At 42.4% G+C, this 15,992-nt stretch overlaps 1 long non-coding RNA gene across 1 annotated transcript; it reads right to left on the bottom strand.

Moving 5' to 3' along the window:
- Positions 1-8,417: 8,417 nt before the first annotated feature.
- LOC117354246 lies at positions 8,418-14,994 on the bottom strand. The gene is made up of 3 exons (XR_004538153.1): positions 14,756-14,994; positions 13,986-14,162; positions 8,418-8,785 (listed from the first exon to the last, which is right to left on the bottom strand). It is a non-coding gene; the product is annotated as an uncharacterized LOC117354246 (long non-coding RNA).
- Between the last annotated feature and the right edge of the window lie 998 nt (positions 14,995-15,992).

Here is a 15,992-nt window from a genome sequence, read left to right as displayed (position 1 = left end):
GGTTGGTGCAGTGGACTGCAGAGAAGGGGACCCATATCCAGGGCGGGTAGGATTACCAATAGGCTAAGTAGGCACATGCCTAGGGCCCGAAATGGTCAGGGGGGCCTGATGAAGGAGGGCATCAACATTGTTTTTTCCAAATGGCAATAGGCCCCCTCCAGCATCGATCGGCAACACAGGCCCCCCCCCATCAGCAACGCAGGCCCCACCCCATTGACGGAAAGTAAGACAAACAAGCAACGCGGGTAAGAAAGGTAACGGGAACTGTAATTGTGCAAGCGGTGCTGCTTGCCCAATGCTTCCCTCTGACGCAGCTTCCTGTTTCCGACTGGGCGCATGATGGGGTGAGGTACTTGTGTGCCTAGGGGCCCTCGATGAATTAATCCTGCCCTGCCCATATCCCACTCTAACTAGTACACATGTGGTGGAAAGTGTGAGCCCCTCGAAAATTCACCCAACCCTACTATACCCAACTGTATACCAAGCCAATTGCTCTTATGCTTGTGTCACTTAAATGTTGGCAAGGTAGGTTTTGGAGGACTGACACTCCACCAGAAGTACCTTTGCAAGTAGTACACAAATTGACTATTGTACAAATTAGGTAAAAACATGGTTTGCAATTGGATTGTGAAGAGAGAAATGAGTCAGTGTGAAAGATTGTTATGAAACTTTAGTGTAAAGAAAGTAATATATAAAAGGATGATGTCTTACCTCTCTGTAAAGAGGTTTTCAACAGAACATGGTTTATATGTTAAACAAGCTGGCTTTTTGGTTCATGAGATTTCTCTGTCAATCCTGATGAGACATGTCTATGTGCTGAAGACAACCTGTCAGTGAAATGTATGCTTTTTCTCTTCCTCATAGCAATCTGGGCTTGGGAGGAGGGGGAAAAAACTTTCCTGAGGACAGAATAAATAGAGTGATTTCTCTGCTCTGGGTGGAGTTGTGTGAAACCTGTCAGGAAAGCAGATCACAGATAACAGAGGAGTGGAAAATCCTAAGAGAGCTAAATTCACAAAAAGTGTTGGAATTTTCTGAGGACAGGGGAGGGAAATCTTATTTGCTAAAACCCTTTTACCTCAGGTGGAAACACCAAGGCAAACATATAAGGGACTGACAGAACTGTCCTCAAGGAGGGGGGCGGGGGTTCCTGCCAGGTTGTGCCCTAAACTCAAGGATTCTCCTGAGGAGGCTTTACACATGCAAACTAAAGATAAGTACATTGATTGGCAGCCAAGTCCTCAACAATGTTTTAAGCTAGGGCAGTTACTTTTGTTTATTTAAGTACTATATGTTCCTACTCTTCCCAGATCTTCATGGGAAGGCTTTATTTATTCTGACAGTTACTGTTGTAACCTGCCTTGAACTCCGCCTCGGAGGACTTGGCTGAATATAAGATCACATATACTTTGCAGCTTGGAGGAAGAGTGGGATCTGTAACCCTTTACAAATGAGTTTGCTGAGAGACACAAAGCAGAAGGGATGAAAGGTTTCTTTTGTCTTTTAAGGAGCAGCATGACAATGATAAGAAGAGAAGTATACAGTATAGTGATTGAAAATAAAAATAAGAGAAAGGGACATTGTCAGGACTGTGTGGAGAAAACCAGGCACTGCTAACTGGAGTTGTAGAAGCTGCAATCTGTTTTTATCTGCCAGCTGTCTTGGGACTGCCAGCAGACAGCCAAACCTTTGAAAACAGTGCCTAATGGATAGGAAGCCCAAGAACTGTGAATCCAGTTGGAAGCGGAACTAGATATTTCTTTTGCTTACTTTGATTTTCTGTGTGTACTGGGATCCACATGATGCTAAATAGCACTCGGTTTAAAGGGACAGTAATTAAAAGGAGAATTGCCTTGTGCTTAAACCGGAAGTAAAATAACAGAGAAGCTAAGAGGTTAAAGGATGCTTGGTAAGCTCAACCACCAAATGAAACTGCTACACTTTGATAAGACTTGATGACAATTGTAGCTGCAAATATTATTTTTTTTTTGTTACTGCTGAACAACTGTCTTGCATGCCTCCCAGAGGAGAGGCTTAAATGTTAGTGATTGCTTATATCAGTGGTTCCCAAACCTGTCCTGGGGGACCCCCAGCCAGTCAGGTTTTCAAGATATCCCTAATGAATATGCATGAGAGAGATCTGCATATAATGGAAGTGACAGGTATGCAAATCTCTCTCATGCATATTCATTAGGGATATCTTGAAAACCTGACTGGCTGGGGGTCCCCCAGGACAGGTTTGGGAACCACTGGCTTATATGGATCTGTGCATACTATCTCAAGAGTACATACAAGGCTGCAGTTGGTGGAGGATGCCACATCTCTGGTTTGTAAATTGCAACAACAGAGCGAAGTGTGACAATGGGCAAAAGCCCACGCAGATCTTGGCTTTGAATATCTGTGAATGATGCCATGTTAATGAGCAAAATGCTCACTGACCATGAATGAATATTGACCCCACAGTTGATTGTCCTGCAGAGTGAGATTGAGGAATCATTCAGTTGTTATACTGTATCTCCTCAGGTTGATAGCCCAACTGTGATTAGATTCTGCTTTATCCATAAGACCCTGAGTAGCGAAATTCACTCCTCTTTTTTCTACCTTCTTTTAAATAGGATCAAATCCTATATTCTGCCAGAGGATTTTCAGTCAGTGTTTCAGGTTTTGGTCCTTTCCTGAAAAGAATATACTAAGGTGCGCTAACGTTTTTAGAACACACTAACCACGTGCTAAATGAAAAATACTAACACAAGCTCTTTGAAGACATTAGCATTTAGCGTAGCGCATGCTAAAACCACTAGCACACCTTAGTAAAAGGAGCCCTAAGGATTGCCTATGAACTTGGTTGCATAATTACTGTCAGGTATTCCTAGATTTGCGAACTCTAACTCATATTTTCAAGCATTACACTGGAATTGCAAGTGCTAATCATCATCCACTGAATTTTAAGAGAGTCATTTTATAACAAGGAGCTTAGGATAATAGGGCAGAAAGGGGCCTATTTTATGTCTATTTAAGTGGATTACACCTTGTACTGTTGCATGTCTTATTGTGTGCGATCTGCAGCTGTGTCAGAAGCATTCCCTCTGACATCACGACGTCAAAGTGAAGGCTTCCAAATCAGCCGTGAATCATGCACGAGGAGCCGACACCACCCATGGACAACTGCAGCATGGGAGCCGGCCATAAGGGAGGCATAAAGTCGTGTTGGGATGCCAGAGGGAGGGAGCACAAACTTTGGACAAATGATGAAGGAAGGAGGGAGGGCGCATGAGCCATATGATTGAAGAATGGAGGGAGTGAGGGGGAGGTAACAGTAAGGGAGAATTGGGTGTCTGAGAGAGGGAAAGAGATGGTACACATGGAGAGATGAAGAAAGAGGAGAACTGTTGGGCAGAGAGAGGAGGAAGGGAGAGAGAGAGAATTATTGGACATGGTGGTGGGAGAGGAGTGAGGTAGAGATGCATGGGCACGGAGAAGAGAGGGAGAACATGCTGGGCCAAGGAAGTCTCCTGTACTGTTTTTGGGGGGTTTTTTAAGTAGAGAGGGGGAGGGTATTAAAAGAAGTGCTAGATTGGGCATGGGGGGAGAGCTTATGGGGCCAGAAACAGAGGACAGAGAGAGAGATGGTGGGCAATGGTCTGAAGGGAGAGAAGTTGGACCTGGGGTGGTGTGGAGGAAGAGGGAAAGAGAGACTTGAAGGGAGAAATGTTGGCAAGAGAATGGGAGAAATGGTAGACCTGGGGGAGGGAAGCAAGTTGGATCTGGGGATGGAAGGGAGGTAGGCAGAAATTTTAGGCCTGTGGATGGAAGGCAGAGAGATGCAGCATCTCTCTTTTTTCCCCTCCATTTCATTGTTCAACATCAAGGGGGGAGGGAAGAAGAAAACCAGAAAAAAGAGGGAGCAAAATGTTGGACCATGGGGATAGAGGAGGAGAGATGGACCCATGGGAGGGCAGGAGGAAAGAGAGCTGGGATAAGAAAGGGGATGGAAAGAAAGGGACAGGGAATTATAGCCTGACTAGTGCCGGGAGCCGCACTGAATGCTGCGCACTGCTCCCGATGCTCATAGGAACTCTATGAGCATCGGGAGCAGCAAGGAGCATTCAGTGCGGCTCCCAGCGCTAATAACTGCTAGCGCAGTTTAGTAAAAGAGTATTCTAATAATAAAGCAATATGACAAACCACTAATGATTTTAATCATAATAGAAAGCAAAATGCCAAAGAATTAACAGACTGCAGGAGAGGAAAAAAGGTAGTATATGTGAAGATGGAAGCATGGATAAGTTGACATAGAACTAGTGCATAATGAACGAGTAGACCATGAACATGGTGAACAATGAGCACTATTAGTGCCATATTGATTAAACTAGTGAGAAAAAGGCAAAAAAAGACAATACCTTGTAGAATAGCAGAGTACAGAACTTACTGCTGAAAAACCCTCTGCAAGCATATAAGAAGGAAAGAAACTGGTAAATTATGTCTATGTAAAAAGACTAAAATGAAAAAGAAATGAATAGAGGGGAGATTAAACTAACCAAATTATAACATCAAAGAGACCCTTACTTAAATTTAAAAAATGGTAGTGCTATGGGACGGTGCAAAATGAAATTGAAACAAAAAAAGAACAAAAAAAAAAGGGCGGGAACGTAGATAAATGAAAATGCCATATGTATTCATAACCCATAGATATCATTTTTAACTGATAGACCATATGAAGAGCCGCTGGTAAACCCCCACAAAAGAGCAGTAAAAAAAATCTGCATACTGTGTTGCGCTGAAAGAGCCATCGGGCAAAAAATAAAAATAAACACAACTCTACTGAATACAAATTGTAACGTGAAAATTATAAGACACTTTTAAAACAAAATTACAAAAGCCAATTTAAACTGAAGAAATATGAAAAATGAATTATACTGGGGTCTTACCTTTGTTTGAATCACAGCACTGTTGTACAGCAATGTAAAATGAAAATGAAATCGGCAGGGAAAAACCCTGGGGTGGTGGGGAAGGAAGGAGAGTGCTGGATGAAAGGGTAGTCGAGAAAAGGTGAATCTGTGGATGGAGACGGAAAAAAAGGAAAGATGCCAGACCTCTGGGGGAGGGAAGAGAAATGGAAGGGGAGGACAGAGATGGCAGATGGATGGTTAGCATGGAGAAAGAAGAAAAAAGGAGACCCTGGCAAGCAAGTTATCAGAAGATAACCAGAGCCTGGGACCAACAAAAGGTAGAAAAACTAATTTTATTTTCTGTTTTGTGATTACAATATGTCAGATTTGAAACGTGTATCCTGCCAGAGCTGGTGTTAGACTGCGAATGTGAGCTAGGATTTAACAGAGAGAGGAAAAGTCTTTTTTGTTTGTTTACACCACAGCGCCAGTGTGGTTAGGAGAAGGCAAAAGGGGTGAAAAAGCTATAAAAGTGGTGAAGAGGTTATAAAATAAACCCACCAGGATGTTAAAAAAAACAAACACCCAATTGGGCAGGAAAATCGAATCGAATCGAAAAATCGGTTCAATAAGCTGAATCGAATCGAAATTTTTTTTCCTGAATCGGGCAGCACTAGTGGACAGGGGGCAGAGCATCCCAGGTGCCGTCATAGTAGGGGTACCACTCAGCAGTAGTACAGTAGCACAGCAGTGATGTGCCAGATTTTACTATACAAAAATACAATCTTAGTACTGCATTAATATCTTGTTCAAAAACAAATTAAATTAAATTAAAGTAGCACTTTCAGATGTTTCAGATACTGTAGAATCAAATAAATCTGTAATATTCAAAACCTCTTGTATTCAAATTCACATCTTCTGTCTCTGAATTTGCTTTCATGTCTTTCTTTACTGGTAAATAATAAATTTGATTCATTGGCAGAATATTATCAGGGGAAAATCTGAAATAGATTCAGGAGCTTGAGGAAGGAGTAGATTCTTATTCTCAGGTACAGAGCAAGTTCAGATATTATACTATACAGGTCATCGATAATTTTAGCACTCAGTTCAGAGATCTTATACAAGGGAAATGTGCCACAAGATAAATATTGCTCAAAAATTACAAACTAGTAAGCCTGACCTCAGTGCTGGGCAAAATAGTGGAAACAATTATAAAAATAAAATTGTGGAATACATAGGCAAATATGATTTAATGGGATAGAGTCAGCATGGGTTCAGCCAATGGACGTCTTGCCTCACCAATTTGCTGACTTCTTTGAAGGTGTGAATAAACATGTGGATAAAGGTGATGTAGTGTATCTAGATTTTTAGAATGCTTTTAACAAAGTTCCTCATGAGAAAATTAAAGAGTCATGGGATAGGAGGCAATGTTTAGTTGTGGATTAGGAATTGGTTATCGACAGAAAACAGAGGGTAGGTTTAAATGGACATTTTTCTAAATGGAGGAGGATAAATAGTGGAGTGCCATAGGGATCTGTACTAGAACCAGTGCTATTTAACTTATTTATAAATGATCTAGAAATTGGAACAATGAGTAAGGTGATTAAATTTGCAGATGACACTAAACTGTGGACAGTGGGAAGAATAACCCAAATCATAGTTACCAGATGCAAGGGTCCACCTTGGGGGTCAGTGCCCACGAAAAAGATCTGGGTGTCATTGTAGACAATACACTGAAACCTTCTGCCCAATGTGCGGCAGCGGCCAAAAAAGCACACAAGATGTTAGGAATTATTAGAAAAAAGGCTGATAAAGAAGACTAAGAATGTTATAAATTATTTATTTTTTAGTATTTATACATTGCTTATAGCCTAAGCAGTTTACATTCATGTACTCAAGTGTTTCTCCCTGTCTGTCCCAGTAGGCTCACAATCTGACTAATGTACCTGGGACAATGGATTGTTAAGTAACTTGTCCAGAGTCACAAGGAGTAGCACTGGGCTTGAACCTGCAACCTCAGGGTGCTGAGGCTGTAGCCCTTACCACTAGGCCACTCCTCTTGCATTGCTCCTTGGTGCAACTCACCTTGAGTATTGAATTCAATTCTGGTCACTTTATCTCAAAAAAGATATGATGGAACTAGAAAAGGTTCAAAGAAGAGAAACCAACATGATAAAGGGGGTGGAACTCCTCTCGTATGAGGAAAGACTAAAGAAGCTAGGGCTCTTCACTTTGGAAAAGAGAGGGCTGAGGGGAGATATAATTGAAGTCTACAAAATCCTGAGCAGTGTAGAATGGGTACAAGATTGATTTTTTTTCTCCATGAAAAATGAGAAAGACTAGGGGGCACTCGATGAAGTTATAGGGAAATACTTTAAAAACCAATAGGAGGAAACATTTTTTTCAGTCAGAGAATAGTTAAGCTCTGGAACGCATTGCCAAAGGATATGGCAATAGAGGTTAATGTGACTGGTTTTAGAAAAGGTTTGGATCAGTTCCTGGGGGAAAAGTCCATAATCTGCTATTAAAACAGACATGGGGGAAGCCATTGCTTGCCCTGGATCAGTAGCATGAAATGTTGCTACTATTTGGGGTTTTCCCAGGTACTTGTGACCTGAATTGGCCACCATAAAGACAGGCTATAGGGCTAGATGGACCATTGGTCTGACCAAGTAAGGCTATTCTTATGTTCTTAAAATCTGAATTATTTGTAACCCCTATTTAATTATCCAGCTGCTAGATAGGGGCACACAAATAATTTATTTAGTTCAGGGTCCTAGGATGGGACCAACTTCCAAGCTGGCAGGCCAAAGCAAGCACTCATCAGATAGTCATTCTCACTCCCCAATGATGACAAACCAGACTAAGTAGTAACTTCAACAAAAATTCAACTTTTCTCTGGGAAAAGAGGCACTCTCTTAAACAGTGTAAACATTTACAGGAACACAGTTAAATTATAAACAATTCTCTTCTGCTGTATTAGATCTTAAGTTTCATAAACAGCTGAAAGATCCTCCCCCCGCCTACCATGTTGAATGGATCAATTTGGTGTGATGGTAGGAGATCACCCAAAAGACAAAATTCCTGCCTTAGCCAGGGTCCTAAATCTCCTTTGGGGTCAGGCCACTCCAAAGTGCCCGCCCCCTTCAGAGATTCAGGAGCTGTCCTGGTGCTCTTATGCTTGGCTTCTGTAGAATTCCCAGCCCTCCCCACTCTACCCTGAACAGGAGCCAGCTAGTCTGTAAATACTAACCTATTCCCTTGACAACTCCTCACTTACTTAGTGTACAGGCAATTTCTATAACCTCCTCTGATTAGTAGGTCTAAAGTTCAACCACAACAGTAATGCTATCACAATACCCTTAACATAAAAAAAAAATAAATCCCCATAGCACTGATAGTTATTAAGCAGATTTGTTAAATAAATGCACATTTAATGTACTGCATTCTATTTCCTTCCTGCTGCATATTAATCAGAGTGAGTTCATTAGTATAAACTCACTTTGATTAAAACTCAGATGTGTCCTTTCTTCTTTTTGCTGCTTCTGGTTAGGATGGTAAAGGAGCTCTTGTATCTGCAGAGGTGTTGATCCTTGCTGGAAGAGAAGTTTTCTATTTGCAGAGTGGAACATGGAGTAGGTTTTATCTTGTGTGCAGATGAGGAGTCCAGCAAAATTCCAGCAAGCGGTTCATCCAGCATGTGAGTTCTGAGAGGAGTTCAATGAGAGTCTGGTTTTATACTTCTTGTTTGGTTATAGGAACTGAAGTCACATGGTGCGTAGTAACCCAATCACAATTCACAGATAATTGAAACTGGTTCTTTCTGGATTTGAAGATGGAGGATGGAAACGTTGGTTTGAGCTAGTTTATCTGGTCACATGTTTTCCAGAATGTACCTGAAAAGATTAAGAAGGACATTGAGAATTTCAGGCAGAATTTCAGGAGAATTTCTTTTCTTGTTGTGAGGGGGGGGGGGGGGGAGGTTGTTATATCCTGTTCTCAGAGAATTTTTTAACTGGTTGATATTTAGCCAGTGGCAGTCAGCAATTTTTTCAACCAGACATCAGCACTGAATCAGCATCAGACTGGATGTAGTCAGGCTGCCAGCTCTTATATGGGTCCAAACCAATATTAAACTCCTTTTAGGGAAGGAAGGCTCTAGATGCCTCCCTAGATCCATTTTTACACTTTCCTTCAATTTTTATGGAGCAGTTACTACTGGGGTTTTCACAAACTAGCCCACTCTCCTACAACCTCTGGAGCAGAGACCGAAAATGTTCCTCATGTTACTACATCATCTCAATTTATCCCTCCTTTCTTCCCCAAACTCATACCTCTAGCCCTCTGTCTTCCACCTTATCACCACCACCACAACTCTTACCCCCTTTTCCCTCATCACGTCTTCCTTAGTTTTCCCCTCTTCCCCACAATCTAACCTTCCTTTTCTCTTATTAATATAATGGCACATTTTCCTTTCCTGTCTCCTCCTCAGTGTTGCATTTGGCCCTGAACTCCAGCTCACACAGCAAATCTCCCTCCTCTCACGCATTTAGCTTTTTTCCATAGACCTACCCAAATGATTCTTTGGTGGTGTAGGGTGGGTCCATCAGACAGCAGCGATCCCCAATTGCTGTCTTCCTTGCTGGCTTCTCTGTTCTAAATGGTGACTGTGAACTATTGCCAGACTACCGTGAGAAGTCACAGCTACTATTTTAAGCCTTGCAGCTGGCAAGAAAAGCAGTAATTGGAGATCATTATTACTCAACCTACCATAGACCACCAGGGAATTGTTCGGGTAGGTCCAGCGGAGAGGTTGAATGTATGAAAGAAGGGAATGCCATGGGGGGGGGGAAGGCAAGGGGAGAGAGAGGTGCTACATCTGGGGGGGAGGCAAGAAGGGAAAGAGATGCTGCATCAGAGTGAGCAAGAAGGGATAAAAATGCAGCATCGGGAGGAAAAGGAGGGAGAGAGGTGCTGGACAGGAGGTCACGTAGGAAAGAGGCAGATCCAATGAGGGGGTGAGGAAGAAAGAAAGCACAGAGAGGAATGAGATTCTGCACTTTGAGGGGTGGGGCAGGACAAGGAAAGATATAGGTGCCAGGACCTGTGGGGAAAGAAGGAAGTGGGAAAGGTGCTGGTCCTACATAGGAAAGATAGAACAGGAGCAAGGAAAGAGAGGAAATACTTGCAGGACCCTTGGGGGGGAGGGGCAGAGGGAGGGAGAGATGCTGGCTGGGAGACAGAGAGACAGGAAGGGAGAGAGAAAGAGAGATAATGACACATGGGGGGGGGATAGGGACAAAGAATAGTTATGTTAGACAGGGCATGAATAGGAACACAGAGATGGGTGATGTTTGGTCAGATAGATAGGGATGCAGAGAGAAAAGAAGTGCCAAATGGACAAGGAGACTTTGGTAAGACAGTTAAGAAAAGAAAGAGGAAAGAAAAAAAAACAACAGAGACTAGGATCAACACAATAAGAAGGCATTCGACAAGGTTCCGCATGAATGACTACTTTGAAAAATTGTGAGCCATGGAATTGAGGGTGAAATACTCACATGGATTAAAAACTGTCTGGCAGATAGGAAACAGAGAGTGGGGGTAAATGGACAATACTCCGACTGGAAAAGCATTACGAGTGGAGTGCCGCAGGGTTCGGTGCTTAGACCCGTGCTCTTCAACAAATTTATAAATGACCTGGAAATTGGTACGACGAGTGAGGTGATTAAATTTGCAGACGAAGTTATTCAGAGTAGTGAAGACACAGGAGGATTACGAAGACCTGCAAAGTGACATAAACACGATCGAAAAATGGTCTGCAACATGGCAAATGAGGTATAACGTGGATAAGTGTAAAGTGATGCATGTCGGTAACAAAAATCTTATACACGAATATAGGATGTCCGGTGCAGTATTGGAGAGACACCCCAGGAAAGAGACTTGGGAGTACTGATCGACAAGTCAATGAAGCCATCCGTGCAATGTGCGGCGGCAGCGAAAAGGGCGAACAGAAGCTAGGAATGATTAAGAAGGGGTCACAAATAGATTGGAGAAGGTTATCATGCTGCTGTACTGGGCTATGGTACGCCCTCACCTAGAATACTGTGTCCAGCACTGGTCACCGTACTTAAAGAAGGACACAGTACTACTCGAAAGGGTTCAGAGAAGAGCGCCTAAAATGGTTAAGGGGCTGGAGGAGTTGCCGTACAGTGAGAGATTAGAGAAACTGGGCCTCTTCTCCCTTGAAAAGAGGAGACTGAGAGGGGACATGATCGAAACATTCAAGATAATGAAGGGAATAGACTTAGTAGATAAAGACAGGTTGTTCACCCTCTCCAAGGTAGAGAGAACGAGAGGGCACTCTCTAAAGTTAAAAGGAGATAGATTCCGTACAAATGTAAGGAAGTTCTTCTTCACCCAGAGTGGTAAAAACTGGAAAACACCCTCCAAGGATTTAAGACACAGTTAGACAAGTTCCTGCTGAACCTGAATGTAAGCAGATAAGGCTACTTTCAGTTAGGGCACTGATCTTTGACCTAAGGGCTGCTGAGTGAGCGGACTGCTGGGCAAGATGGACTACTGGTCTAACCCAGCAGTGGCAATTCTTATGTTCATATGTTCTTAAAAAGTTACCAAAGGTAGAAAAAATAATTATGTTTTTTGATTGGAATATGTCAGTTTTTAGAATATGCATCTGCCAGAACTAATTTTAGAAATGGCTGGGGTCTGCAAGAAAAACTTCACTCATTGACCCTCAATCTCCAGAATTAAATGTAAAACATTTGTTCTGTAAAATCTCATTGTATTTTATTTAATCACTTGTTATATGTTAAACTTGAATAAAAAAAAAATTTTTTAAATGAAAGTAAATCTCCAGAATTGGGATGTCACCCTTGGCATCTCTGACATTGGTTTTAGAACTGCGTTCAGACACCCCACAGGACGTGAACAACATGAAAAGTGATCTGCAAAGTTAGAATGGTCTAATGTTTGGCAGTTAAAATTTAATGCAAATAAGTGCAGAGTGATGCACTTGGGGATTAGAAATTCAATGAAGTCATATGTTCTAGGAAGTCAGAGGCTGATATGCATAGACAGGGAGAGGGATCTTGGGATGATAGTGTCTGAGGATCTGATAGAGACAAAATAATGTGACAAGGTAGTGACTGAACCTAGAAGTATTGTATTGAGTTCAGTTTTGGAGGCTGTATCTTGCTAAAGATGAAACAGACTTGAAGCAGTTCAGAGAAAGGTGACAAAAATGGTATGGGGCTTGTGCTGAAGACATAAGAACATAAGAAGTTGTCTCCACTGGATCAGACCAGAGGTCCATCGCGCCCTATGAGAAAAGGCTGGTAGACCTGAATATGTACAGTATACCTCAGTGGTCTCAAACTCAAACTCTTTGCAGGGCCACATTTTGGATTTGTAGGTACTTGGAGGGCCACAGAAAAAAATACTTAATGTCTTATTAAAGAAATGACAACTTTGCACAAGGTAAAACTCGTTATAATTTTTCACTTTCTGCATGTTGCACTGCTTTCAGCTGTGTATAGCTGAAATTATCAGAAGCAATTAAGGAAGGATTTATAAACTATAACGAGTTTTACCTCATGCAAAATTGTGATTTAGAGCTTTTTTCCTGACGGGAGTTAAGATGGCGGCAGTTTAGGCGGCAGCGTTTTCTCTGTACCTGCCTTATCGTATTTCCTGAGAAAGATAACTGATGCCGCATACCAAGAGGAAGGGTGCTATTTGCCCTGACCCCTCCACGGCAAAGACATCCACCCTGAATCAGTGTTCGATTCGGGAGTTCCTTCCTGCCGTCAATGGGTTCCGAGCTGCTGGAGGGCCTGAGCTATCTCCAGCGAGAGGAGCAGCTGGCAATATCGGGATGAAGGTTTCTCTCTCCCCTCCAGAGACTGTTCCACCACTGCACTCTGCTCTGCTAGTGGCACAGTCGGGAGACTCCTGTCCGGAGACAGCATCAGGAGTAACTCCGTTTGAAGGGGCTGTGACCGCGAGAGCTCAGATTGAGCAGGGAGCTCTAGGAACCAGCAGGATAGCTGGCTCAGGAAGTGGAAGACCTGCAGTGGTGACTCTCGAAAGCATATGGGATGCTGTCAAGAGATTGAACCTAACGGTTTCTGGATCCTCTCAGGAACTGGCTACTCAACTAGAAGGTTGTTTTCATAACTGAAACAAGGCTAGTGTTGAGTCCATGTTATAACTCAGTACTATTTTTGCACCCTGTTCAAATAAAGGCATTATCAAGATCATCAGTTCCACTGTTTCTTTGTTTCCTGCCTGGTTGTGTTTCTGTGGAACATATTTGGTAGACTATTTTTGTTTTCCTCTGATCTGGTATTAAAAAAACAACATTTAAAATGACTGCATGTGTGTTCCTGTGTCAAATGATGCTTAGACCAGGACTCCAACTGTGAAGAACTAAGGCCAGTGCCAAGCAGACTTCTGTGATCTGTGTCCAACATATGGCAAGACAGAATGGGATAGACTGGAGTGGGCTTCAACAGCTACTCCAGTATTTGGAACAGAAAGACAGTGCCAGGTGGACTTTTTCAGTCTAAGTAAAATAAACAGCATGGGGCCAGGATCAGGTATTTTATACAATATTCATTGTTGATAATGAACGAGACTACTGGACAGACTGATCAGGTCTTTATCTGCCATTATCTACTATGTTACATCCATAACTGGCCTCTGTTAATCCAAGAAATGTCAAGGTACACAGTACCAGGCTGGAGTTGACCAGTTCTAGTTTTGAACTTACACTCCAAAGCAATGTAGGAGGTTTAATGCTTTCTCCTGCCCATTGAAATCAGTGCTGCAAGTCCCAAAATGTACCATGGGATGGGGTGATCAGAAATCTAGGCCTGTCCTAAAATCTCCAGCTTGGAACTGAATAACTTGGCATTATTCTGTTGCCATATAGCGTGACTTGCTTTAGTCAAAAGCTGTCTCCGCAGATATGCAGTATAGTCAACAGAAAGCTAAACCTTAGCACACCAACTTGCACACAGGCAATCCTTATAATTTTCTGAAATATACTTTATTGAATGTAGTAGATGTACTCACAGTTGGTAGATATTTGAATGTTGCAGCTGGAGGAGAAGATTTGAAGAATAGGAACTTTGGGCAGAGGTGAGAAAATAGTGAAGTATTCCAAGATCCAGAGATGAAATGCTGAATTGTTCATGCGTGTGGTCAGATGACCCCAGGTAAAAAAGGCTGATCTTTGCTCAGGGACTACAGCTACATGCAGATGAGATGGAAGCAGGAATGTTACATATTCTGAGACAAAGGAATCTCAGGGAATACCCAAGAAGCAGGGGAGGGAAGAGACAAGACTAATATGGACAAAGCTTGGCAACAGGTAACAGAGAGACGTCATACTTTTGCAGATCCATCAGAGCAGAGGTTGTAGAGGTAACCAGGAAGTACAGCAGTGAGACAATAGACTCAAGCTTAGATGAGAAGAAAGGGAAAGGGATCTTAGGAGAAAGGCCACTAGAAACAAAGGTTATATAGTTAAGCATGAGTGGCTACAGTATGTATAAGACTACATTTCACACACTATGGCACAAAATTATTGCAGCATTACAGTTCTATGAAGTGAGAATGACATTAATACATCTTAGAGTTATGTCATAAACTAGCAAGGAGGCTGCTAGGGGCAGAACAGGCATCTCTTATCCTGATCCCAACAGGAATAGCTACCATTAATACCAGTCAGTTGCATTGGATGGAATTGGGATAACATACAGCAAAAGGTGGGGAGGGGAGGAGGATTGAAGACAGGAGAAGAAAGATCATGGTTACTACATGAAGCATAGTACAGTTGTTACCCAGGGATCAGGAGATGAAAGAGTTAGCAGACAGCTGGTCAGCTGGCACCAGTGGCAGCAGGGCGTTGTTTCCCTGGGATTCTGTGCAGAATGGCACGTTCTGTGGCTGAAGTCAAGATTCTGCTATGGTTGCCATGACTACAGAATCAAAGAAATTCATAGGCTCTGACCAGAGGGGGTATTTGCAAGCACAAAGCACTCTTTAATGTACTCCCTGTAATGTGCTGCTGAACTTCTGGACTATCTGTAACCAAAGAACATGCATAGTTTTACTCTTTTAGCAAAGAGGCTCTCTCAGATGGCAATGAGCTTTTTTAATGTTTCCCCCTGGCTATATAATATCTCTTGATGCTTATTGTGGTACTCAGTCACACAATACCCTCTAATTATTTTTTTCTTGAGCCATACATATAAAGAACCTAAATAAGAGGAACAATTTCAGACATTGTTAACATTCCAGCTGTTGGATACACTTAAACCTTATAGAGGGAATTCTGGGCTTTAGTTAGCCTTGCTAGGAAGGAAGAATTGAAATGGAGCACACACAGAGAAAGGTCACTAGCAACAAAGTTTACTTGTGGGTGAGAGGGATGTGCAGCTTAAACAGGGTCCTTTTTCATAGTGCATAGAAATATAGTTTTTGCACTGTGCAATGCAGATCCCAGGGCAGAAATTTAGGAGGGGGCTCAAAATCAGCAGAAAGGCTATCATTTTGTTCTATTTTGGGCAGATTTGTGGCCCCATGTGATATGGGGGCCCAGGGCAATTCCCTATCTGCACCCTACAAATGTCACCCTGGTATAATCTCAGAAATGTCATTACCCAATTCCAGGCTGGAGACCTTTTGACCAATCCTGGTTTTGAACCTACATCCCAAAGAAGTGTGGAACTTGTAGTACCTGATCCTGCCCATTGAAATCAGAGCTGCAAGTCCCATAATGCACCAGGATGGAATAGTCAAAAATCCAGGACTGTTCCGAAATCTCTGGGTAAATCTCTGGGTAATCTCTGCAATCTGGTAATGGGACACTGCTTGTTAAGTTGTGGAATTCGTATTCTGAAGCAGTATAGTGGATAGCTTTTAGTAGTCACAGGAGAAATTAGTAACAGTAACAGCAGCTCTGGGGGACAGGGGCAGGGTTGTATGTTTAGACATTCTGCATTTGTTTTTAGAAATTATGAAACATCAGATTAATAAGTGTTCTCAAAGTTTACATTCATACAATGAATCACTCAG

The sequence above is a fragment of the Geotrypetes seraphini genome, chromosome 1 (assembly GCF_902459505.1).
Source record: "Geotrypetes seraphini chromosome 1, aGeoSer1.1, whole genome shotgun sequence".
Lineage (NCBI taxonomy): Eukaryota > Metazoa > Chordata > Amphibia > Gymnophiona > Dermophiidae > Geotrypetes > Geotrypetes seraphini.
This window is presented reverse-complemented; position numbering and strand designations above follow the sequence as displayed.